This window comes from Cyprinus carpio, chromosome B4, assembly GCF_018340385.1.
Source record: "Cyprinus carpio isolate SPL01 chromosome B4, ASM1834038v1, whole genome shotgun sequence".
Lineage (NCBI taxonomy): Eukaryota > Metazoa > Chordata > Actinopteri > Cypriniformes > Cyprinidae > Cyprinus > Cyprinus carpio.
Window position 1 is genome coordinate 1,225,560 of NC_056600.1, and position 19,451 is coordinate 1,245,010.

A 19,451-nucleotide genomic window follows, 5' to 3' on the forward strand; every position below is an offset into this window, starting at 1 on the left:
GGTTCATGACTTATAATGCTTTAACAGAGACTTCTGACAAATCTCTATGGGAAAAAATGAAAGGAAAAAATACATCTGGAAAAATATTTGAGGATCCTTATAAACACATGTGAATGAGCAGGTTTCCATCACTATCTGCTCTAAAATTAGCTCATTGTTCAAACCTCTGGTGGTGTATTTGTGCTGATATGTGTTCTGAATCAAATCAGTTGGCAATGACTTCAAACATCGTCCAACATTTGGCCAATAACTGAAGAGTTTTCTCAAATGAACCACAAAGGGTTAAAAAGCAGGAGGTTCTGAGCCGATTCTGATCGTTCAACACTCGTGTTCCTGAATATACAGTTTCTAAACATCTGAGGAGCCAGAGAGCTCAGTGTACTGACATTTGTGTGTGTGTGTGTGTTCTTGGCAATCTTGTGGCGAATTCTAAAAATGCTCTGTAGCCAAAGCTAAACCACATCTCAACAAACCCTCTCTCACACACACATACACACACACACACACACACACACACACACACACACACACACACACACACACACACACACAGAGTCAGTGAGGAACAATGCCTGGCTTTGTCAGAGCTGCTCGGCAGGAAAACACACACATATGCGTCCTCTAACTGGATAACATGCGCTCAATATCTGACTCCCATGATGCTTTGGGGCGGCTGCTGCGTCTGGATGGGCTTCACTGAGACGTCCTCAGTACGTTCACACTCTGCATCGCCCGCCGAAACACTCGCTTCATCGATCTATACACACCTGAAACACAGAAAATGTGAGAAATGCTTGTTGAATTGCGTAGCGTCCCTTACACACAGATCTTGACCAGCCACAAGGTCATGGGTTCCAATCCCAGGAAACACATGCACTGAGAAGGTGTACAATAACAGCTTTCAATAAAAGCATGTCAAATGCATAAATGTAAATGAATTAAACATAATTAAATAATTATTCTTATTTAAAAATACTTTTTGTTAACATGTGTAATATATTATAAATATGTTTAATTGTCCATAATTAACAATTGAAATCTGGATAATAACGTTATTTTTTAGTTGTTTTATATTTTTATATTTTTTGAATTAAACAAAAATATTATTCAGATGTATAAATGTAAATATAAATGATTTATTCATAAACAGATAATTTTACTTAATTACAATTTTAATTATAATTTATTATACTTAATTATTTTGTTTAGTTACTTTTTTATTTTTAATTACACAAAATATTATTTATAAATATGCATAATTGTACAAATGTATGCAGATGCATAAATATACTTAGAAATATTTCAAATAAAAGTTTGTAATGTTGTACATAAATGTGTATAATTATGTATATTTAAATACATTTTAAAGAGTTCGCATTCAGCTGAATTTTTAAGGTCACACACACACACACACACACACACACAGTAATATCCATGAAACAATTTGACCAATTTAATTTATCTTCCTTTAGGACATAATGAGTTACTTTCTTCATTTATTTATTTAATTTATTTTAATATATAATATATTTTTCTAAATATATATATCTGCTTTAATACATAATTATAATTCAAGATTTTTATTATATAATGAATTTAATTATAATAAATGTAATATAATTAATAAATTAATATATATTATAAATATGTAGAATATAAACATAACATAATTATTTTATTTATATAAAAACTTTTTTTAAAAAAAAAAAAAAAAAAAAAAAAAAAAAAAAAATAATATTACTATTTAATATAAGCATCATTCATAAGAACAACAAACAATCTCACAAAATATGTGCAAAAAAGCCTTTAAAATGAGCAAAAATTACATATAGTATATAGTTACTATATAAAACCAACTATTCTATAGTAAAGAGACTCTGGCGTTTGTGCATCTTATTATCTTCTGATGCATCTGTTTTAATGCACAAAAATAATGATGAACAAGAAAATGAGAAGAAACACTATAGCTTTGCTGCACGGACCTAATAAAACCTTGAAAAAGCAGAAGAAGGAGCAGAAGAAACAGAGTTGAGGAGCAGAAAGAGTAAGAGGATGTGAGGCCCGAGAGCTCGAGTTTCAAACATCAGTGAATCCCTGAGAGAACGGATCGACTTCCAGCAATAAAACCCAGCAGAATCAACACAGCAACCCGGAGAAACAGCCTTCAAACGATCATACGCTCGTCATCAAGTGCCAGGAAACCTGAAGCTGGAGAAATCTGATCCCAGATCACTTTAAATCCAGCTCATTGTTTCCTCTATTAGCTTTGGAAAAAAGCCACTAAAAACAGAGAAACTTTCCATCGATAAACATAATGCTGTGGGAAAATGAAGCTGAAGTCCTTGGTCTCATTAACCCTCATGATGCATTCCTGAAAAATCATTCTTCAATAAAACAGTCATATTTTATCTGATCAGAAACTTCTCATTAATGAGTGAATGAGAATTTTTTTTTGAATGTTATCATGTTATTACTGCATTTACACCCTTTTTTATGAATTAATATTACACATGAACCACACAAAAAAAAAACTATGATGCAAAATATTTATATATTTTTGTCAATATTATATAATAATATAATATATAGTATAATAATATCTTTGAACTGGTCAAAATTAGTCCAAATTTATCCAACCTTCATATTTATTTATAACAAAACAATATCAAAACAACATGAATGTTACTCTGAAAAGTGAAAAAAAGAAAAACTACTTGCTTAAACTTTCACTTTTGATGAAAAAGTAATCAGTTTTTCATGTCAATAGAAGAACATATTCATGTTCAACAACAAAATTCAGTCCCCAAAGTGTGTGAGACACATAGAAATGAGAATTTTTTTTTTTTACAAAAGTTTTTGACACTTATATATCTCCATAGATCTTTTAACAGAAAGTATTTTTGACACTAATGGTGCTCCATACACACCCGGGTCAAAATGACCCGAATATTTTAAATTGTTATATATCTCTTTAAAAAATGACTGGAAAAAATCTGGAAAAAAATAAATGTGTATTTTGAGGCTCTTAAAGCGTTTGCAAAGTTTTGTTCTCTTATTAAAAACTATGCATTTTTTTTAGACATTTTTTGCATCTCTTCAAGGTCAAAACAGACCTGAATGTGTTATGAGGGTTAAATTGTTAACTTTGTCAAACTAGTTGAGGGTAGTTTGATCTCGTATCTACAAAACGCTATAAAACCTGCTCATTTCCACTGAAACATGAGATGCAGAAGAACTTGAAGAAACAACATCTGGAGCTGTGCGCGCACACACACACACACACACACACACACACACACACACACACACACTCTCTCTTTCACAGGCAGCACTGTGTGCATTTCTTGTGAGCGTCTCTGGTTTCTGCAGAAGATTCATTCTGCTCTTTTCACTGCTAATGCAACTTTAGAGCTACGACACGGATTGAGTTCCTGTCCGGCGCCGTTCTGAGGGAAAACCCACAAACACACACACACACACTCCAGCCAGAGAAACATGACTGATAAACAGCGTAGAATAAATCGTGGCATCTCATGTAACAGTGTGTGTTTGTTTGAATTAGCAGCGTAATGGTAATGCATGACCTGTGCTGCGTTTAGTGAGCATGTGAAACACACATAAATATATATAAATACAAATACATAAATATATATATAATATAAAAAATACTATTTTTAAAATTACCCATTTTTTTTCCAAATACATATAATTAATTAATCTATAATATAAACTTATAATTATTTATAATATACATTATAAACATTATTATAAAATATAAACAATAATATAAACTTTTATAATGTAAATGTGTGTGTTGACTCACCCCGGGCTTCATTTGTTCTGGTCTCTGATTCTCAAGCATCGTCTCTTGAAGGGCGGCTCTGGATCGTCCCGTCCACTCCGCTCGGACCCCAGATCCGTGTTTTTCTCACAGCTTTGTGTTTGCGTGTGTAAATGTGTTTGCGCAGCCATCAGTGTGTTCTTCTCGCGTAGTTTCGGCGGTACGGTCCGTGTATAGGTGTGCTCTACATCCTGCGGTGCTTCCTCCTCCCCCCTGCTCTCTTTCGATTGGTCGCTCTGGCAGTCCGTCTGCTCTGCCGACCAGCGATTGGTTGAGCCATCGTCCCGCCCACCCAAGTAGCTGTTCTCCTTCACATCTTCACAATCGGAGAGAGGAGACGGAATCAGGGCGGAGCCAGCGCTGTCCAATGAAAATGAGGTGGCTTGTATGGCGGTCGAATGAGCCAATGAGTACAAAGAGGCGGGACTGATAATTTTGGGAGCAACAGACGTGTAAAAAGGTGGTCTGCGTGTTGAAGTTTCCTCTTTGTGTTTTCGGAGACACTGAATCACCTGTCGCTCTGAAGAGAGAGGAGAAGCACATCGTTCGCTCTTTACTTTCTTGGTGGTCTCCACCGAGTGACCCGGATCTGGCGTACGCTCCTCTTCCTGCTCCTGAAGGCTTCGAATGACTCCTCTGTGGCCCGTTTGAGGGGGAATAGGGATGGGAATGGGAATGGGAATGGGCACCGGGATTGGAACAAAAACTGGAAAGGGCAATAATATCATGGGCTGAGGCCAGGGCGGGGCTAAATGGGGCGGGTACACAGGGGGGAGGGGCACGTAGGGGGCGTGGCAAGGCTGGCGGAGAGGAGGCGGGGCAAAGGAAGCCCTCTGGATGGGGCTGAGGGGGTGTGGCAGGTGAGGGGCGGGGCTTCGCATAACAAAGGGGAGGGGCATCTGTGGTGGGCGTGGCTTCTCCGGAGAAGAGGGTGTGGCACTGGTCTCAAACCTAAATCAGATCTTTGTTCGAGACGATATTCTCCTCTCCGTCCCATCCCACCCCTTCCAACGTCAACAGTTTCTGGTTTTCTGCGACAGCTGTTTTGGGGCGGGGCTCCTCATCTTTCTGGGCGGAGCCGGAGTCGGCGAGGGTGGCACGAGCTTCCTGGTAAAACACGTCCATCTTGTACTGGTTTAGGCACTTGGTGCTGCAGAACTGCAGGCGCTTCTCACCCGAACCGAAGTCCAGGTATTCTTTAGTGTGATGCGTGCGTTTACACCAATCACACACCTGCAGAGAGAGAAACAACACACTAGAGATTTATTCAGTACATATCATTCCCAATTCAAATTGAATATTTGCTTTGGTTCCTCTTTTGTTAGTCATTACATTTGACCTTTTTTTTTAATTAATTACTTTTTTTAATAAAGATTAATAATTTTGCACAATTAATTAATATATGTATAATTATTGTATTTTTTATAAAATAATATTTTTAATCATTTGCACAAAATATTTTTATAATCATGTAAGATTAATACAATACAAAAATGTACATTTCTAACATAAATATTTATACTTAATTTAAATAAGCATAATATTTGTAATTACACACAATATTTTTAGCATGAAATAATTTTGTAAAAATATGTGTTATAAATAGCAATAATAGTAATAATTGTATAATAATGTCTACTTTTAATAGTATATTGTTTTACATGGACTTTATGATTTATTCACTTGATGTCACATAATATAATATTATATTACTATTATTATTATTATTATTATTATTATTATTATTATTATTATTATTGGGTCTATTATTATTAGGTGATTGGGTCTGAGGGATCTTAGACAGCCGAGTTTGAGTTTACAATTTTTTTCTATGGTCAAAAGCAAATTATCTAATAATATTCAAATTTTCAGCAGGGACTATATTGTGCCAATTTTTCCCCATAACAAAAAATAATAATATTTAATAAATTATATTAAATAAAAAAAAAAAAATTCCAATAAAATATGAATAAAAAATATGAATAAATTCTTTAATAAATAATTAATAATAATTTTAATAAATTTAACGTTTATAAATGTAATTCTTAATATTTTTATTATGTAGTAACCATATTCTCATGCAGTAAGTGCCACACATGGACACTTGTGTGTGTGTGTGTTTATTTACACGCGTGTTGTTGTTCATCTTCAGCAGAAGTCTCGAGGGTGTGTCCAGCGTCTGGCCAGGGGGCGGAGACTGGTCGCCATGACGATCCTCATCTCGAGCCTTGAGGAACACAAACACACACAGACACAAATCTGAAGTGCTTTGTTTGTTTGAAATATAAACGTATTTGCCAGGGTTAATTAACTAAAACTAAAACTATATGGGGGAAAAAAATCCAACTGTTGCCTGATATATAACATATAACATATAAAAAAAAATGAAAATAGAAAATATATAAAAACGAATTATTAATATTAACAATATATATTGATACAAACTATGATAGTATCTCAATAACAGCAGCTGATTCAAACACAATGACACTTCAGTCATGATGAAGATAGTCATGTTTGAGTTTGACAACGTTTTGTTTTCATTCTAACACTAGATCTACAGTTTTTGTGTGAAATGCAATCAGCGAACGGTGCTTGCTTTGATATCGAATATCAGCTGAGAGACACAGACATGTTCAAGTGCGTCTGAAGAATCCACAGACGTTATTCTGTTAGCACAAGAGTGTGATTGTGAATGAGTGTGTGTGTGTGTGTGTGTCTGCGCGAACCAGACTGAACCAAGATGATCAGATGATCTCTCCTGCTGTGTGTGTATGTATCAATATGTGTGTGCAGAGGCTGATCTGTTAGTGATGGAGTCATGCTTAAATGCTTAAATTATTTTTTTTAAATAATGCAATTGTGCATTAATAAATATTAAAAAAAATATATAAAAAAAAAACCCCAAAAAAACATTCATCTCTTAAAAAAAATATTGGGAAATAAAACCATCTATTTAAATGAAATATTTAAATAAATGTTACTGGAAATGAATATTTTAAAATACTTAAAAATCTGATTTGTTTTGATTGTTTTTATTTTTAAAAATATTTAAATAAATTGTTAAAACAATTGTGCATATATATCAGAGTTATTAGAGTTAACTAAAACTAAAACCATAAAACCTTTAAATCAATTAGAATACATTTAAAAATAATATTTCAAATAAAACAGTCCATTTTATTTTGACTGTTTTACTTTAAAATACGTACATTTGTAAGTACTTTTTATTAATAAAAAATTTAAATATTTTATTTTGTACGTGTAGGTGAAAAGACATTTAAACGACATCACAGAAGCATTAACATGCTAAATAACTGATCAATTATTGAAATACTAACATAAAATGACCTTTTTGATTTATTAACCATATATATATATATATATATATATATATATATATATATATATTTTTTTTTACACAATTTCTCACCATTTTTTTTATTTTTTGAAAAATCATCGGTCTGACCGATATATCGGCCGATATTCTGACGGATTTTACCTTGTTGTGTTTGAAGTAGGCACGTCTACACGCAGCGAAACACTTCTCACTGCAGAAGCTCTTGAGCTCGGAGCCCATGAGCAGAGAATAGCGCTTCATGCCCTCCTTCTGACACCAGACGCAGACGATCGGCTCGTTCTGCTCGTCCTCCGCTGATCAGAGAGACGTCAGAATCAGTATGACACATCACACATTTGAGAGTGTATTTGTGTGTGTATTGTACAGTGACTGAGAGAGCTCAACACACTGCAAATTAAGAAAACATCTTCATTGATTTGACAACACACATGCTGCAAATGCTCAAAACACAAAAACAGAAGCGCTCTGCAAATAGAAATGTTCAAATAAAAATCAAAAAGACAAATACAAACTGAACAAAACAACCAGTCATATCTGTAAAAGTGTTAGACTTTTAAACTTTATATCATCGTCTTTTTATCATCCTGATCATTCGATTCCTTAGCTTTATATACACACACACATTCATTTTTACAACTTTCCATACAAAAATTAACCATGGCCTATGCTTTTACTATTAATACATTGATTATATACAAAAAATATATAAAAACCAAAAATGGTTTTGAAATTTTAATGGTTGAACATTCTTCATATCAATAACATAATCCCACTTTCATAATCTTAAAATTAATATCTTCAAAACATTTTCATAACGAAGAAACTTAAGTCAGAAGAAAGTCTTGTAGGTGAACTTTAAGGAGACTCAACCCTCTTTTTATTTGTGATATACTGTCTCAGTCTAAATTACACTCACAACGACAGCAGTAGCCATATATTGTAAAACAATTGCACTGTAAAATGTTGTGTGCCGTCAAACTGATGAAGATTTGCTGGAGCTCTGTGTATCTGCATGTGTTTTCTGAAGCTGCGGCTGCGCACCAGCAGAGGGTTTGATGAGCGGCACGATGACGTTCCTGCTGCGCGGCGAGGAGGAGTACGAGGATGAAGACGGAGACGCCGGCTCCTTCTCGCTGATTCTCACCCCCTCTGAGGAAGATGATAATGAAGGCAGCTTCCTCTCCTGTGGCTTTGGCACTGAGGTCTCTGGAGGATAAATCACAGTCAGGTGGGGGAAGCGACGCAGCCAGCAGCAGCAGGGAATGTGCGCACGTACCTTTGAGGACAGATATATGGTTGTGTTTGACACGGTTTCGTCCGTCAGCAGCGTCTGAGTCCTGCAGATCCACTGAATCATAGCCGTACCATCCCAACAACTCATTCATGGTGCTTTCAGCGAAGCTCTGCAACACAAACAGACACCAGAGGTCACAGCACACATCTGCTGGAAAACACAAGATATTTAATTTCAGTATACACACACAGACAAACATCTGGCTAACTTAAAATAAAATACATTTGAACTAAAATAACTACAACTAAAACTACTTAAACTAAAGAAATAGCTATTTTAATAAATAAAAATTAAAAAAGACAAAAACAAAAAACACTAAAACTTTAAAATTTGATTCAATTTTAAAAATAAATATTAATTTAAAATGCCTTGTATGATTTCTTAATATTTTATATTAAATTATATTTTTTTTCTAATTTTTATAGTACTTTTTACATTTGATTAAATATTGTATATTAAATCTATTTTATTTTTCAGATTTTATGAAATTTGTAAATCTATTTTATTTTTCATGTTTATATATAAAATATTTTATTTTGTATTTTCTTATAACTATTTTATTTATTTTATTGTGCAAATGCATGTAAATTAGTTTTGTTTGATGAATATTTTGGCTCTGTTGTGTCGCCACTTGATATCCAGGAGAACCTGATGTTAGAATGAGACAAACGCTCATCTGTCATCATCATCGTGTGCGTGTTTGTTACAGCCATCAAAACGTTGCTCGGAAAACCAATCAGCCATCAATAAAGCAGCGAATTTCCTGCAAAACAAGGAGCTGGAGATCCCTCGACACACGATCTCACGGGCCGAGAGCTTTCCGTCTGAGATTAGAGGCGTCACTCGATCCGCCGGTTATTAAACTCACCGGACACCCGACACCGCTGCGGAGTCACAGCCTTCCCAGAATCCCCGTCCTCTCCTGCGGCTCCGGGACTGATTACATCAGCGGCGTTCCTCGCTCATCCCACAATCTTGTTTTTGTTTCTTCTTGGCCGTTCAGACAAACATGTGTTGGGCGAGAGCGACGGCTCCGTCCCGATCCAAAGCCAACAAACGCGCCGTGACCCCTTCCTGGGCCCCGGGGCCGCTTGCATCAGACCGGGCTTCGGTTTCATGTGTTTGGATCAAAATGAGTAAAGTTGTAACTCTACACCCCCAGTGGATATCGCTCGCACTGCACAGTCAACTTTATAGACAGCACTGTGGGCAGCATCTCAACTACAATGTAGCTCTTTTCACATGATCTGCTCTGCAACATGACTTTCGTTAGTAATGCAACCAAGTGATTCAGTCAGAATTTATTTCAATATTTTTAGTATTTTGAAAAGTTTTATTGCCTTTTTTAAATATCTTCATATTAAAAATATTTCCATATTTTTATAAAATATCTTTAGATGTTGTACATTAACTATGTTTGTAATGTAATATTAAATAGATTTTATTTTTTGTATTTTTAAAATGTTATGTTTTATTTTTAGTAAATTAGTTATACAACTGAATAAAATATAAATTAAATGCATTAAATATAATGAAATTAAATGAGTTGCTTCGGTTTATTCTTCAAACATTTTCTGTTTATTATTATTATTGTTATTATTATTATTATTATTATTATAAAATATGTTTATATTAGATAATTTACTTTTTTTTAATTTTCCAAATTATGGTTTACACTTTTATTAAATACTTTTTTATATATTAGATATTTTTAGATGTTTTACATAAATATTTAGAATAACTTTAATATCAAATATATCAGATTTGTAAAAAAAAAAAAAAAAAATTATGACATTTCAAATAGTTAATTTTTTTATCTTTTTAAAAACGTTTGGATTAAGACACATAAAGCATTGCTCCAGTGTTCACATCACATCACGAGCTGCTCATCTGGACAGCTGCTCTGCTGCAGAATGTTATTTCGCTCACTAACGAGTGTTCTTCAAGCTTCTCAACCAGCTTAACTTCTTCAGTCGACCAGCTGGACAGAACAGGTTTCGCAGCGGTTCCCAGCAGCAAAGCAGCACAAAGTCAGCCGGTTTTGAACACAGTCAGCTGTGGGCTCTGCTGAAGTTAGTGACAAAAACACAGCGCCTGGTCTCTTACCTTCAGCTCCTCTCGCGCGTCTCTCTTCACGGGATGAGCGGGTTTTCTGCTGCGCTTGTTCTCCGCCGGTCGCTCCGCTTCCATCATGAGCCTCGGAGCGGGAACACAATGAGTGAGAGAGAGAGAGAGAGAGAGAGAGAGAGAGAGAGAGAGAGAGAGGAGCACAGCGGAGATCAGGGGAGGAGGGGGAACCCAACACCTCCCACAGGCTTCACCCTCCATCGGTCACAGAAAGAGACGCAGATTCACTCTCGGCCAGCAGGTGGCGCTCATAAACAGCAATGATACAGTGTTACTTTACAGTTTTTCTGAGTTGCTAAAACACTTCGGTTACGTATGTAACCACAGTTCCCTGAATAGGGAACGAGATGCTGCGGTGACGTCACCGTATGGGAACACCTTCGGTGTGACGAATGTCTGAAGCCCTATACCATCTCGCCAATCCTATTGGCCAAATAGCGCTTGGCACCGCACTAAACAACCCTACCAATCATATAACCGCCCGCACCGCGCGCTATTTCGCTCAGATTTCATGAACTGAAGAGAAGAACGCTATCAGGTATGGAACGGCCGGGACCGCAGCATCTCGTTCCCTATTCAGGGAACTGTGGTTACATACGTAACCGAGATGTTCCCTTTCATAGGTCACTTCGATGCTGCGGGTGACGTCACCGTATGGGAACCCTATACCATAACGCCTGATGTACCTGATAGCTGGGATCCAAAGAAGCATCTGCTCAAGCGGAGAGAACCCGGGAGCCAGGAGCCGTCCTTACATCCAGACTGTAAAACTTTATAAAAGTGCTCGGTGAGGACCATCCTGCCGCAGCACAGATATCAGCCATAGAAGATCCACTGAGGGCCGCCTGAGAGGAAGCGACTGCTCTAGTGGAATGAGCTTTGACTCCTAGAGGCGAGGCGAGACCGCGCGCCTCATAGGCTAAAGATATTGCCTCCACCAACCAATGGGACATGCGTTGCTTTGTGACAGCATGGCCTCTATTCTTGTGTCCAAAACAGACAAACAGCTGGTCGGACTCACGCCATGAGGCTGATCGATCGACATAAGTCTTAAGCGCTCTGACAGGGCAAAGACTTAGATCTTCTGATCCTATCCCAGCAGGGGGTAAAGCCTCCAGGACCGTCTGCTGAAAATGAAAGGGGTTCGAAGCGACTTTAGGGACATAATTAGGCCTCGGTCGCAGCAATACCTTCACAAAGCCTGGTGCAAAATCCATGCACGACGGCGAAACAGAAAGAGCCTGTAAATCCCCAACTCTCTTGAGGGAGGATAAGGCCATAAGAAGAACTGTCTTCAAGGTCAGGATTTTATCCGGTACGGTTTCCAAGGGCTCAAACGGATGTCCTGATAGACCTTGCAGTACAATAGATAAATCCCATGAGGGAACTCGCACAGGGCGGAAAGGCCTCAGCCGTCGCGCACCTTGTAAAAAGCGAGAGACCAGCGGATGACGGCCCACTGAAGCACCATCCATATATACGTGGTTAGCTGAAATGGCTGCCACATAAACTTTCAAAGTTGCTGGCGTTACTCCATCAGAGAAACGGTCTTGAAGGAACTCCAGTACTGAAGCCACTGGGCAGTAAACTGGGTCTATACTACGAAAACCACACCAGGTCGTAAACAGCTTCCATTTGAAAGCATATAAGCGTCTCGTAGATGCTGCTCTGGAATTCATAATAGTCTCGGAGGTTTCCGCAGAAAGACCGGGACATATTAACTCACTCCGCTCAGAGGCCACGCCCACAGCTTCCACAGATCTGGCCTCGGGTGCCAAATCATCCCTCGTGCTTGCGATAGTAAGTCCTGTCTGAGGGGAATCTCCCATGGAGAGCACACTATTAGACTGACCAGTTCCGCAAACCACGGCTGTGTGGGCCACCACGGAGCCACCAGCAGCAGCTGCTCCACTCTGTCCAGCCGTATCCTGGACAACACCGCTGGAATTAAACGAATTGGAGGAAAAGCATACAAGCTGGTCCTGGGCCAATCGTGAGCTAACGCATCCAGGCCTAGGGGCGATGGAGGGCATAGGGAGAACCACAGCGGGCAATGCGTAGTCGTGCTCGACGCGAATAAGTCCACTCTCGCCTCTCCGAATATCTGCCATAAAAGGCTCACCGTCTGTGGGTGTAATCTCCATTCCCCCTGCTCCAGAGTCTGTCTGGATAGCAGATCCGCTCCGACGTTCAAACGTCCGGGGACATGAACTGCTCGGATCGATAGAAATCTGTTCCGAGACCAAAGAAGAATACTCCTCGCCAGCCTGCACAGGGGGCGAGAGCGTAACCCTCCTTGATGATTCAGGTATGACACAACCGCCATGTTGTCTGACCTGAGTAGTACATGACGGGCCGGTCAGCAGATTTGAGAAATACTGGAGAGCTAGAAAAACTGCCAGTAGTTCCAACCTGTTTATGTGCCAACCGCGTTGTGTCGCTGTCCACACTCCATGAGCTGGGCGCCCTTGACAAACAGCTCCCCAACCGGTCAAAGACGCGTCCGTCGTGACAGTCTCTCGGGAAGCACAAATCCCCAGCCGAACTCCGGCTAGAAGGAACTCGGTTGACATCCACTGTTTTATTGACATAACACACCTCCGTGTCACCGAAATCGTACGATGCGGAAAACAACGGGGTGAAATGTTCTGACTTTTCGTCCACCACTGAAAAGGGCGCATGTGAAGTAAGCCCAGACGAATTACAGGGGATGCCGCTGCCATCAGACCTAACAGCCTGAGACACAAACTCACCGTCACTGTGCGGCCTACTTTGAAGTGACGCACGCATGACGTGAGAGACTGAACGCGCGGGAGAGATAGTCTGGCTGTCATCGCGCGAGAGTCCAAATCTATTCCCAGAAAGGTTATCCGTTGAGAGGGGATTAAAACACTCTTCTGGAAATTCGTGCATAAGCCCAGGCTTCTTAAATGATTCAGCACTAAATCTCAGTGAGAGAGTGCTTGAGTCTGTGATTGAGCTAGCACCAGCCAATCGTCCAAGTAATTCAACACACGAACGCCCTGGAGCCGCAACGGGGCCAGAGCTGCGTCCATGCATTTTGAAAAAGTTCGGGGAGCCAGGGCTAAGCCGAACGGAAGAGACACGGTATTGATACGCTTTGCCCTCTAAAGCGAATCTGAGGAACTTCCTGTGTCTCTTGATGATCTGAATATGAAAATATGCATCCTTCAGATCGATCGTGACAAACCAAGTGTTTGGTTGAATCTGAGACAAAATGGACTTTACCGTTAACATCCTGAATTTGCTCGTCCTGAGTGGAAGATTCAAACGGCGTAGATCCAATATGGGTCGCAAAACCGCCCCCTTTTTTTTGGTACAACAAAATAGCGGCTGTAAAAACCTGACACCATCTGAGAGGGGTGTACTTCTTCTATAGCCCCTTTCTTCAGCAGAGCTGTCATTTCTTGCCGCAGCACCGCGACTTCCTCTGGTTTCACAACCGTGGGAAGAATTCCGCGGAAAGGAGGCGGGCCTTTTCGAAACTGAATGGTGTATCCGAGACGAATCGTGCGTAACACCCATTGCGAAATGCCGGGCAAACGTTCCCACGCGGCCCGAAATAGCGTCAGTGGTTCCAAGGTTTCCGCCTTTTCCAGCGTTTTCATACGCGTTAACATGCCCGAATACGGAAAGCTCGCGGCGTCCGTAAGCCGGGGAAGCGCGTGCGTCAAATCCGTTGCATCTCTCGTTGTGTATAATCCTGAAGCGTGTCCACGGCAGGAATTAATCCAACAAGATGAACATCGGGCTCTGACGCTAGCGAAAAAAGCGGCGGCTGTATGAGCCGTCATAAACGGGCCGTCTTTGCCAGACCCTTGTAGCGTTCCTCGGATCGATTCTGAAGGCTGAATCGCGCAGAGTGTCTGAGGAAACGCCTGACATGGTTACTCGATCCAATGCTGCTCGAAGCGCCTTTTGCGGCGAGACAGTCAATGTTAGAGCGTGGGGACTGCAGTGAGAGGGTTGGATGCGCGAAAAAACGGTCCAATAGCGCTCTCTAGCGGAGGGCACAGTCCCTGGCAAGCAGCGAGAATATCAGGAGCTGCTATTAGGAGCCCGAGAGCGAGAGGCATTAGCCGTCGAACTCAGGTCTAATCTTTTCCGCTGTCGCTGGCGAGCTGGTGGAAAAGCCTTAGGACCCCAGTCCAGACCTTACGAGGGGGCGCCATAGGCGAAGGCTCTTCCCGTGAGGCAGCCCGTTGGCGGTTTGAAGAGGTTGAACGAGACCGCGCGGGCGCCTGCCGCCGTTCAGTCTCTCTGGGTCTTCGTGGAATCAGCTGGCGGAAAGCGGCTGATTGCTGTTTCGCTGCCCTAAATTTATCCACCACTGACGTAACTGCCTCTCCAAACAAACCGTCCTTAGAAATGGGCGCGTCCATGAGAAAAGATTTATCCTTTTCTTTGATATCGGTGAGATTCAGCCAAAGGTGGCGCTCGACCCGTAATCAAACCAGCCATGGAACGGCCCACTGCCCGAGCAGTATGTTTGGTAGCGCGTAGCGCCAAATCTGTTGCCCGACGCAGCTCTTTCACAGCCTCGGGTGTGATGCCCTCCCCCTCGTCGAGATCCTTTAAAAAGCTCCGCTTGGTAGGCCTGGAGGACCGCCATAGAGTGGAGCGATGCGGCCGCCTGGCCAGCAGCCATGTAAGATTTCCCGACGAGGCTAGACGTGACTCGACACGCCTTCGAAGGAAAGGAGGGGGCGAGACTTCCATGCCGTGGCCGAATTAGGCGCCAGATGTTCGGCGAGAGTCTCCTCAACCGGAGGCATAGCTGTATAGCCACGGTTCGCCATATCTGAAATGGTGGCGAAATCCGCAGCCGCAGCGTTCGTGATGCGCGCCGAGTAGGGCTGCTTCCAGGACCTCGAAACCTCCTGGTGGAGGTCCGGGAAAAAAGGCAGGGGCCCTACGGGGCTGCGCGGGAGCACGACTAGTCAAAAAACGGTCGTCCAGCTTAGATGAAGGTTGGGCCTCGGCCTTCTCAACCTCCCAGTCCAGTCCCAGCTTACCCACGCACGAGAGACCACATCCAACAGCTCGCTGTAGGAGGGAGAGACGCGCTTCTCCTGTCCACTAGGAGGGAGAGGGCTGTCCGTATCTGCCACGAAGTCCTCAGACTCCGAAGCCGCGGTGGATAAGACGTCGTCGTCGAACTGCCCACAACCGAAGGAGATAGCATCGTATGCCTCCGGGGTGGGCTGTAAACCCCCGTCCGAGAACACAACGGGTTCGACGAAGGTGGCATCCTGCACTCGGGTAGGGGAGAGCGAGCGATGTGGAGAAAACTCCAGCGCCGCGCTGTCGTCGTAAGTGAGGTCGCACATGTCTCCCCAAGCCATCGCCTCGTGCGGTGCCTCGGCAGCCGCAGAAGCGACACGGCGGGGGGGTTAGACGCGGGGGCGACCTTGGAAAACACTTCTACCCTCGAGCGCGCAGTACTTTAAGTCGCAGGCCATCACAGTGGGGACAAGAGGAAAGGCCACTAAGCGCAGACTGCGCGTGATGTAATCCCAAACAGACTACGCACCTTTCGTGAGTGTCTCCCTTAGTGATGAACCTGGTACACGGTTCCTTGCACTTTCGAAAACTCATCGCGTCCGCGAAGAGGAGTTAACACTGCTCGAGAAAACCGCTATGAACGCGAGATGATTCCAGGGCACAGATGATTCTCTTTCCTGAAGGAAATGAAATCTGAGCGAAATAGCGCGCGGCGCCCGGGTATACGATGCGTACGCATGCGTAGGGCGGTGCCAAGCGCTATTTGGCCAATAGGATTGGCGAGATGGTATAGGGCTTCAGACATTCGTCACACCGAAATTCATCCCATAATCAATCTAAGTATTTATTCACCATAACTGTGTTTATTGTACCACTAAACCCCAATCTCTGAACCAAATTCTCAGTAGCTTAAACCAATTTGTCGTATAAAGCACTCTTTCTGCTAAACTTTAAACATGTTCAGGCAGTTAGGCTCTATTTGCAAATCTCATGCACTCTTTTTGCAAAACTCTAAACACATTCTCATTCACTTAAACACTTTTCACACTGTGATGCATTTGTGCTGCAAAATGCTAAATACAAGTGGCAAAAGTTAAACACAACTAAAGTACAGTTGTCATCATTTACACACAACGAATCAAAATTGTTCACACTTGTTTCTGATGATGAGGATGAGATCAAACCAACTGTACAAAATATTAGCCAGTTCAGAGTGCACTAATGGCATGAACAGCAATGATACAGTGTTACTTTAATATGCATATATTCAGAGGCAAGACGAAAAGAAAATACCACGTAAACTTTTCTAAAGACAGTCAGTTCCCCTCAGAGATACATTCATATAAACTCCTTCTCCAATTATATCATGATTTGTTTGGCATCTCAACCGATTTTAATCGTGACGTATTCGAATCGATTTTTAACGGGCTCGCGGTTTATCACTACATCTCTAGTATCGCGCGTCATAAAAACCGTTGAAAAGAGCCGACTGATTCTCGGGGGAAGTGCTAAAGGAAGGTCAGATTGTTGCTACAAGTTGCTAAATGGCCTTGTGATGTCATTTAATAAATAAAATAAAACCAACAACAAAAAAAAAAAAAAAAAAAAATTCAATAATTTAGATTTGATGGTAAAATAATATAAATGCCTAATAATATTAAAATATAAGTAACTGTATTTTTAAACAACACTGAATAATTGAACACACAATGTTTTTGAATGATCAGTTTTTTTTTATTAGCTAGTAAACTAAAACAGAAAAGTCTGTAAAAATAGGGCACAATCTACTATAACGCATGTTAATAGGAAGGAATTTTCCGTTTAGATTTTTCCTCTGTTTTTTTGCATGCATTTTAAGTTACGCATTGCATTTTGTGTTTTCAGGTTAAAACAGATAACGAAAAACGTCCTGGCAAATTACTAGCTTTTCCATTTTTCTAGATATTTTTCTTACAATGTACAAACATATCAACTTTCGCAGGTACAAACTACTAACAAGGTGTATCAAATTTAAGATTATTCAATTATAATTCATATTTTTAAAGTGAACAATTGCAAATAGCAGCTAGCTTATTTCACGTGATGCATGTACTGCTAGGCATCTTTGGTTTCCTCTTTTTGTGTAATTTAGATGGAAAATGTGTGCCTTTTTATCGTTTGCGTCACTTATCAAAAGTTGCCAAAAAATTAGCTAAATTTGTTGCTAGGTCAAAAGACCCAAAATATGCTTATAAAAACAAAAAAAAAATGAAAAAAAATCGCGAAGTTGGCAACACTGGGAAAGAGTTAATCTGTGTCACGTGACCGAAAATATGCTTTTAAAAATAAAAATAAAATGTAAAAATATTGTCAATTACAAATAAACAGCACTTTTAAATATGCTATTTAAATTAGATCACATGATGAGTTGCGTCACAATTGGCCAGCAAATTGTTATTTACTTTCAAAATAACACCATTAGCACTATGCATTACTTTACTTTTGTTTATTTAAAATTAAAAAAATAAAAAACAACAAAACAAAACAGCTTTAGTAGAATGTATTTCCAAAAAAGTACTATGCTGGTACTACAACATGCATTCATTTTGGTTGCACCATTAATAAATTAATTGTATTTACTTTCAAAATAACACCATTAAACTTCATTTACAACATGCATTCATTTTGGTTGCATTATTATACATTTTTTTAGTTGCGTGTTATTATTCCCGTCAGAGTGGGCGGAGCCATTTGGAAATTATGTCTAGCTTCAAATCTCTTTTTTAGCTGTACAAACCGCTCGTTTTGCTGCCTGATATTGCAAACAGGTGTGTCTTACCATATTATTTATATGTATTATCTTAATTATGAACACTTAACAGTTTTTACACTTTTACAGTTTACCGCACGTTGTTATTCTTCTGGTTATTTCCCTGATGAACCATAAGTCTCGCTCATTTCCGCATTGAATAATGAGGTGAATAAAACGTTTTAAAAACAAAATCACCATTAAAAATGTAAAAACGGTTTGTTTGTTGAGAACTTTAATGTGAAGTGGCTTATACAGTGCATTATCATGATTCATGTAGGCCTGCATCGCACCATGTTTAAAAACACGGTAATACCAGTGTTGTTTTTGTTAGTATAATGTGAGCAGTAAGTGAAATCTCTTTCTCTTTCTAATCAGTACACACACAGTTTCTTTCTCTCTCTCAAACGCACACAGACTCTCTGCTCAGTGTTTGAAGAATAAGCGCACTTGTGTAAACGGAGAGCCCCGGGGTCAGGTTTCTCGCCCTGCGGGTGTCATCTGATCCGGTCTGAATCTCACTCCCTCTCTCCCTGTCTGTATCTCTCTCTCTCTCTCTCTCTCTCTCTCTCTCTCTCTCTCAGGCTGTCTCTCTCTCTCTGAGCTGCAGGCAGCATATGTGAAGAGTCTTTCTTTCCATGGACAGTCAGCTCCCACTGATGCTCTGAAACACAACAAACATTTCCTGCATCAAAAACACAAGTGCACTGTGTTTGTATTTTGTCAACGAGTTTGCAAGTGTGTTCCTGTTAAACATCATAATAATAATAATAATGGAGCGCCGTCAGAAGATGCAGTACTGCTTCTAGCCACTAGAGGGAGATAAAGCTTTATTTGTGACTGTGTACTTTTAAATTATCTTGAATGATTACTATGTTCATGTAGGCAGTGTTTGGGGAAAGTTACTTTTAAAAGTAATATATTACAATAATGAGTTACTCCCTAAAAAAGTAACTAATTGCATTGCATTGGTTAATTTTTATGGAAAGTAATGTGTTATGTGTGTTACAGCAAG

At 40.2% G+C, this 19,451-nt stretch overlaps 1 pseudogene; it reads right to left on the reverse strand.

Moving 5' to 3' along the window:
- Positions 1-480: 480 nt before the first annotated feature.
- Positions 481-10,903, reverse strand: LOC109054892 (annotated as a pseudogene).
- Between the last annotated feature and the right edge of the window lie 8,548 nt (positions 10,904-19,451).